Source organism: Musca vetustissima, unplaced genomic scaffold (genome assembly GCF_032173495.1).
Source record: "Musca vetustissima isolate MV318-11 ecotype Yass unplaced genomic scaffold, APGP_CSIRO_Mvet_v1 utg489, whole genome shotgun sequence".
In the NCBI taxonomy this organism is placed as follows: Eukaryota; Metazoa; Arthropoda; class Insecta; order Diptera; family Muscidae; genus Musca; species Musca vetustissima.
The window spans coordinates 22496-31383 of record NW_026877172.1 but is presented as its reverse complement, the minus strand read 5'-3'; positions in this window follow the sequence as shown (position 1 = coordinate 31383).

Genomic DNA, 8888 nt, shown 5'->3' with positions numbered 1-8888 from the left:
TCGTAAATAAGAAACTATTAAATAGACAATTATGAGATTATTATAAATGAAAACATTCAATCATTTATTACAACCAGAATGCCATAAACACATCAACATTGCATGCATCTTCCTCGATTTGAATGAGAATCAAAATAAAATTTACAAATGATTTTATTATTAATCAAAATATACAACAAAAGTCGTCTAGAAAATTTATTATGCAAATAAAAGGAAATATAGACGTAAATGATTATTTTTCTGTTCTCAAAAAATTTTAATATTCAAATCATTATGTGAGGCGGGCGTTTCATACTTTACATTTCAAGAATGATATATACAATTTTATACATCTCTAAGTGTTTTTTGTGGTTGTCTCAATGTCGTTCGTGGGAATAATTAATTTAACTCAAATATAGATTCCTTTGCATTTAATTGTGAGTAATAAGATAAAAGAAATTAAATTGCCTTTGAAGACAAGGACATCAAATGAGACATCATGAAGTCACCAGAAGCTGTAAATGGTGGCTGTGTTAAACTTTATTTTGGCAAACATAATTAATAATAAATAACTCCTTCCAAAGTCTTCAGACAAGTACTTATGTGCGAATATAACATAAATAAAAATAAATATAAATTCCTTTTTATTCTCGGGAAATAATTCTAATATAAATTATATTTGATATTGTATGTCATAATTATAAATTATTGAGAAATATGTATTTCTTAAGAAAAAGTGTAATTTAATTGTAAACATCTATTTTATTTCCTTCAAAGTAATAGCGGCACACATAAAATTATTACCCATAGGAAGCAACATTAAATTTGTGATTTACTTTGTATGTCCTCAAAATAGTTGTTTAAGACCCCTTAAAGTAAATATATTCTTGATGAGGGAAACATTCTTACACGACAAATTGAGATACAGAGCTGACTATGTCAGTGTCCTTTGGTTGAGGAAGATGGAATTTATTGATAATCGTTTAAAAGTTGCATAATTTGGCAACGATAAATAAGAAACCCTACCCAACCGATGTGGATTTAATTTGACATTATGGATTCCACATTTGTAACATAGTTTATAACTGATAGATTTCTGGTTGGAAGGGTGACATTTCGCAGTAAAAAAATTATTTTGCTGTTTTTTTTGTTTTTGGAGTTACAGGGTGTTAAAAATGGAAGTGAACAAAGAGAAAATTCGGTACATTTTACAGGTTTACTTTGACATAGGCGAAATTGTGAATGGTTCTGATACTGTAACAGCCAATTATGTGCAATTTTGGTTTCGTAAATTCCGTTCTGGAATTTTTGATGTTAAAGATGCACCTCGCACAGGTAGGCGAGGTGATATAAGCAACATAAAATTTTGACACATATATTTGATTTATTACTGGATTTTATTGTATGTTGATCGATATTTTTTTCAATATTTTTAGAACAAGCTCCATCAACAAGTTACCTTCACCATAGTATGGAGGGTATATTAACCTTGTTTTCCGTTTGTAATTCATCTAAATAATCATTTCCATTTTGGGCTTTCAAGCTTGTTTTTTCAGCCGATTTCGCTGAAATTTGGTACATTGAGTTTTTATTGCCTAATAAAGTTCTCTACCAATTTCCGGTATTTTGATCAGTTTTTCAACCAAATTTTCTGTAATTTAGTATTTTGTATTCGTATTTCGTAAAAAATCTCCCTACAAAATATTTTGTATATTGACCCCCTTTTTGGGGTAGTCCCCATATAACCCCCTTTTTACACCCTTCACTTTGGTACAGGGTATTATGTCTTTGTGCATATGTTTGTTACAGGCAAAATGAAATAAGATAGACACATGGTTCCTTTTGAGAATTTGCATAGAATCACTTTCTGAGTCAGGTCGCATTTATAATCCGATATGAATGAAGTTAAGTACAGCTCATTTGTTTGGCCCAAGGACGAACCCTATTGAAATTGGGAAAATCGATTCGGATTTATATATAGCTCCCATATATATTTCCGTCCGATTTTATGTAAATGGTGTACCAAAGTCGCTATATATCTTTCGATTTGCACGAAATTTGGCACTTCGTATGGAATTAAGTCTAGAGTGATGTGTACTAAGTTTCGTGAAAATCGGTTCAGATTTAGATATAGCTCCCATTTATAGTTTCGTTCGATTTTATGTAAATAGTGCACCAAAGTCCCTATATATTTTTCGATTTACACACAATTTGGCATAGCGTACTGAAATAAGTGCAGAATGATGTGTGTTAAGTTTCACGAAAATCGGTTCAGATTTAGATATAGCTCCCATAAATATTTTCGTCCGATTAAATAGAAATGGTACACCAAAGTCCCTATATATCTTTGGATTTGCACGAAATTTGGCATATTGTACTGAATTGAGTATAAAACGATGTCTACTAAGCCTCGTAAAAATCGGTTCAGATTTAGATATAGTTCACATATATATTTTTATCAGATTTTAACTGAATGATATGTGAAAATCGGTTCACATTTATGTCTTTAGTGTGTGTGTGCACTAAAGACACAAAGTTTGTACGATTAACACACAGTTTTTTTTTTGAAATCGGAAGTTATAGCTTTTTTAATTGGTGCAGATGCAGACACAGCATCGATATATGTATATAAATAAAATCGATTTACATAAATTTGTCTCATTGTATGCAAGAAACTCTAAACTTGCCAGAATGAAATGAATTTTAGCACACATTCAAGCTTGTCAATGTTCTTTCGAAAAGGCGGAGTCTGTTAGGATACATATGTAGAATATACCCAAAGGGGTGAAGGGTATCATATAGTCGTTCCAGTTAACTGATTTGTTCCGTGTTTTGGAGTTGGCTCCAAGTTTATACCCTACAAAATATGGGATTCTAAAATGCATTAGTATGTCTCATATAAATTTGCAGTATTTTCAGGATCTTTACACATGCGTTAATAATATAGGTCAACATTTTGGTAAAACCCCCATTGAAAATTCTGATTTTTGTATTTTGTTCACAACAATCGATTGGTAGAATTATCGATATATGTCCACTTTTTGGTATGTTCCCTATATTTTAATTTCAAGTATCTATCAGTATTTCTATGGTGAAGGGTATTCAAAGTTCGGCCTGGCCCAATTTAACGATTTCTTTTCACTTGTTTACTTTCAAATGTTTCCCTAACTAAGTAACATTTGTGAAGATTTTTTACTCTCTCAAGAGAAAATATTGGAAATAGTTTTTTGGCACCAGCAAGAAAATAGATTGTTCGCATAATGCTTGCGTCACAGCCCATGAGACCTATTTTGGGCACTGCTGGTCTAAAATAAAGTTTGTCGTTTACTTGCTTGCTTGCTTGTTTTTTCACATCATTTATCTGACACAATTTCGGCCTAGTATTATTTATCTATTATTTTATATTAAAATATGCCATTATATTTCATTGGCTTGTGATTGTCTTAATAATCGATAAAAATAAAATATTTCACGTTTCTAAATACCTACGAAGGGATTAAATATCGAAACTTAGATGTTTATGCTCCAAACATATATATTTAACTTTGGGACTTAAAGGATTCAGTTTACTTTATTTTTATTAAATGGATAAAACATAGTATGTTTGCAGTTCCGAAGAAAATATTTCTGTAAGTTAGTTGGAGCAAGTAATTAAAACGGGAATGTTTAAAAACAAATTAAAATTGTACGTGCAAGATTTACAACATTCTTCTAATAGATTAAACTAATACAGTTTCCACTTATTTTTTGGCTCAATATTATATGGAATTATTAACTTTAAAATCCTAACATCCTGTAGAACTCTTACAGCAAATGGTATTCGGTGTCGAATGAGTTTTGAAACTCGTCAAAATTAGGTTGATCATACGCCATAAGAAACCTTTTAACTATTGAAATTTAATGGATTTCACAAATGAACATTAATGCCTACACACCATTCAATTCCTGGAAATCAATAACTTTTATGAAACGAAATATAATTGGCTTAAACTAAACTTCAACATAACCGCATAATGTGTATAGTAATTTTTACGGATGCCTGCAGGCGGATTATGTCGAATTGTTTTTCTTTCGCAACACTTTTACGGATGCCTATAGGCTTAGTAGTATTAAAACAAATATTGATTTTTATGTTTATTTTCCTTACCATTAATTTTACTAGTATTAAAATTTTGTATGTAGTGAACGACTGATGCTAAAGGGTATTTTGCCTTAATTAAAAATCGACATAAATTTACTTTCATAAAAGAAAGGGTATTGTGAATATATTTATGTGTGTGTCGTAACTAGGGATACTTGATTGTAGAGGAGTTTTTACATAAACTTTATTGATGATACTATTTTTTGACTCATTAGTTTTCATAGCTTTTTAAAGAAGATACTGCTGACCGATATTGGGGAAATTCAGTATGAGGGGAAATTATATCACAAACGATAGTTCAAAATCTGATTTTCCAAAGTCCATGCAATATGATAACGCACCAGCTCACACATCGCTGATTGTTCGTAAACAACTCGTTAGCATGCCTCAAATATCGTATTCCCCGGACTGAAGACACCAATTAAAGGAAAGAGTTTTACTACAATTGAAGAGATAAAATATAAATCGAAACAGGCGCTGTTGGCATAAGATGCTGGCACAAATATATCTTATCTGAGGGGGTTTGTCATATATGCGACAAATAGTTATTGATGAAATCTATTAATCTATTAGGTTGCTTAGATCCAGGGTGCGAAGAATGATTAAAACACACTCTTTCTCACGAGTGCTCACGGGCGAGAATTCGAATGTTTTCAATTTATCGCGAATATAGTTACAATAAATGCACAAGCATTTGCATTCTCTCGCGAATTTTCACATTGTACGAAAAATTCACGGACGATAAAATTTCGCTGCAAGCGTCGTCGATTCATTCTTTCGCGAGCATTCTTTGCTGAAGAATATTCTTTTAAAAAACACAAAAAACAAATGTTCGTGAGCGTTGTTAAAGGCAACAACAAACAAAAATGTCATAAAAACACACACAAACAATGAAAGAATGTGTGTGGAATAGCGTTCGGCAACAAATCCATATGCATTTGTTTGTTCACACAGACACAAAGTGTGTGAGAGTAACTCTTGCTCTCTCGAAAAACTTCGTCTGCAATAATACATTGCTACGACCAAAATCATGAAAACAAGCGATAACACATCCGGCTTCATCAACAGTTGAAACGAGACTGATCGGTGGTTGTTTTCTTTCACGAACGTTTGTTGTTATTGTTGTTGCCGTTTTGAGCATTCTCGAGAATTCGGGAATGTTTATTTTCATTCGTGAGAGAATGTCAGAAAGAATTTCACCCGCTAAATATTGACCGATTTTCACGAAATGTGGCCTCTAGAGCAATCAGAAAAAGGCAAAGGTAATGTTTTTGGTACATTTCATTCCCTTAATATTAACATATCATTACCAAAATAGGGGTCTTCATTGGGCGGAAATGGACTTCCATGCACATTTTCGTGACGATTAGCCATAACTGTAGCCTGTACTTTGTGTACAAATTGTAATAGACAGACGGACACAGGTATAGATCGACTCATCTAGTCGAGATATATAGAACCTATATTTATATAATACCCTTAAAACATATTTGTGTAGAGTTTAAAAACTTTGCAACAACTTTTTCAACTTTCAATGTTTGGAGAAACTGAGCCATTTTTCGAACTGAATGGCGAGTGATTTTGCCATTTCAGCCAAATATTTTATAATAATAAACCAATTTGCCATTTTTAGATCTTTTATCCACAGCTTCACAAAAAGTTGCCAGTACTTGTCCACTTTTATTCTTTTTATTATTGAAACATATTCCTAAAAATGTAGTAAAACCCCGTTTATTGGATTACGTTTACGTATATGATTTACTATATTAAAAAATAACTAGATCCAAACAGGAATTTGACCGAGAATTCAGTCCCACTCAATTTTGAATACTGTAAAGAATTTTGTTTTATGTTGAATATCAAACATAAATCGTGAGATTGCTGCTTCATCTATATATCAAAATAGGGACCGATTCGCTTCATATTTGTTCTTAATAATTATTTCATCTGTAGCCCTCCAACCTAGCAAATTTATTCAGTCTCCTTATTTCTTAAAAGAAAGAAAAATATTTTGGGACATGTTCACATTGTGGTACAGGTATTGCAGGGCATGTTATGAAAACAAAAAAAAAAAAAAAGATTTCAATTAAAGCTACGACGTGTTTACCGCAGTGATAATAGAAATGCAAATCTCGTGATACCTTTTTTAAAAAAAATATGTATAAACATATTCGCTTCCAGGGCGAGAAATTACTTCAAGCAATTCCATCATCTAAAACAAATGTCTTCGCTTATATATTGCATGAATGACTTTCACTAATCCTCTGGGGTTTTCCGCTTCCTGCGCATTCTGCGTTCCTTTTGACGATGATAAATTTCGTAATTACATTGTGGTTGTACATAAATACGCACAAAAATACTGCAAAGTTGTTATAAGCAAGAAAACAAAGTCTTATCTGTTCTATATTTACTGGGCGTCCAACTAAAAATAGATAAATACAAATTGAAGAAAAATGTTTGAAAATATTTATTTTTTTCTTTCTGCTGTTGTTGTTAATTTATGTTTCCTCTTGTTTTTGTGTGACAATTTGTTTAATTAAACGCTCCATGACATTTCGGTCAAGTGACAAATTTACAAGGCAACTGCCAATAAGCATAAGGGAAGCCATACCCCCCATCTCCCAGCCCATGCAAACCATCTACCACCGAGTAATCTTTCCAAAGAGTCTGTAATTTGCAAATGTCAAAGACATCAGCCAGCCACCATAAAAATGTCAATACCACAGAGACCAAAAAATTTTTACTCTTTTATGTTTTGCCCCATTGAATTTCATTGTCGGTTGGTTGGCGTATTAGATAGAAATTTGAAGACCATTGTTTATTCCTTAACTTTAGAAGGTTTTGTCTTGTTTCTCTCGTTGTTGATGTTGTTGTGTGCTATCGACAATTTGAAAAGTGTAAAGGATTAACAAGAAGATCTTTGATATTGTGGATTTCAATTGATTCTGAGAAATTGATAAATTGATGTTGATGCGATTCAATTGCTGAAATTGATACTGATTGTTCGCAAACAATACAAGCGCGTAAAAGAGCTGAGAACTCTGAATTTATTTGATTTTTTGGCAGAACAATGGTAACAAAATATGACTTGAAAATAAACTTCGTTTTAAAATTGACGTTATAAACGATTCTGATAGAATTTCTTTAATAAGCACGGTGTTTTAACGACGTGTGAGATACACTTCACCACCTGCAGGGCCACGAAATATTCGCAGAAATCTTATAATGTGTATCAACTCACACAACCACAATAGCACTCGTAACATTTAACACAACCATTTGAAATTTAACATAGAAATTGTAGTTTTTCCAGAAAACCGTTATTTATGGAAAAATTAAATGCAATATTTTTCTATCTTTAACGAAACCTATATAGTACACTCTTTCTAAGAGTTTTGAAAGAAAACATTGTTCAAAAAATTTTACCACAGTCCATGTTTTAAACCATTATTTATGTGGGAGATATTAAATCTTTGAGGGGGTCATGTTCTCAAATTTTTCTATTATTATTACCACAAGCTATATATGAAATTTTACATAAAGTTCCGATTATGGTTCAGGATAACGCCTATTATAAAAAAATGCTTTATAAATCACTATTATAAGCCGAATATCAACAATTTTAAACCGGGTAGAGGATTTGGCCAAGTAATTAGAGGGGCAAATTATAACATAACCAAATTTAAATTTTCACTCCGAGAAAACTTTGTTCGAATAAGATGTCTGATAAGAAAATGGATCTGTTGTTAATCGATAAAGAGGGAAAACATATCCCGAAATATTGCATAGAAAATATTGCATATTGGTTATTGAATATTGGTTAGAGTTCAGTGGAAGTTGTGTAGGGTATCATACCGACGATACTGCTCCGTTCAATGGTTTAAACTTCTTATCCGATTCTATCTAAATACTGCAACAAAGTAAATGCTTGGTAGAGCTATCATGGTTACGATCAAGAACGGACTGTCGCTCTCAGAGCGGCAGGCAAGATAAAATAAAAGTAATAATGTTTGGGTAATGTACGATTTTTTAAGACGTGACCTTTGTACATGATCGACCGCACTTTGCATCGAACAGACGTTTTTGAATATTGTTATGACACATAGCCAATGTACATTCAAATCACTCATTTGGGACGTAACTGCTTCGGTCGTGGACTAAACTTCGGTGAGGTAATTCATTGAATTGGTGGTGTATTATCTATTTTAGGTGCGTTGCACTTGTATTTTATTTGTGACTTCTTGTTGTGTGAATACACCAGGGACGTATGCAGGGAGGACCAGCGGACCCGGCCCAGTCGAAATGGCATGTTTCTATAGTCGGGGTCTCAAATGAGCAAAACATAAATTATATATTCCATAAATTTACTTAATATATACTTCAATAAAGGGAACATTTCAATTAAATTGGTTCGATCGCTTTTCTTGGATTTAGCAAAAGGTGCCTTTTGTTAGGTCTGCATCTTATTGAGGGCGAAAAAAGGGCAAACACCCATTCGCAAAAGTAAATATGTCGCACCATTTTAAAGATTGAAAAGATTTCGGAAATTAGCTCATTCTTTCGAAAATTACCAATTTATATATTTTTGTGATCTCAATAAATTATTTTATATGTCTCTATCTTTTCAAATAAATATTATTTATATTTTTTAATACACATATACAAATTTGACATGTGTACAAATGATCTATGTTAAAATATAACATTGTTTTATAACTTAATCTTCTACTCATATTACATTTAACAGCCCTACCTAAAATTCAACTGC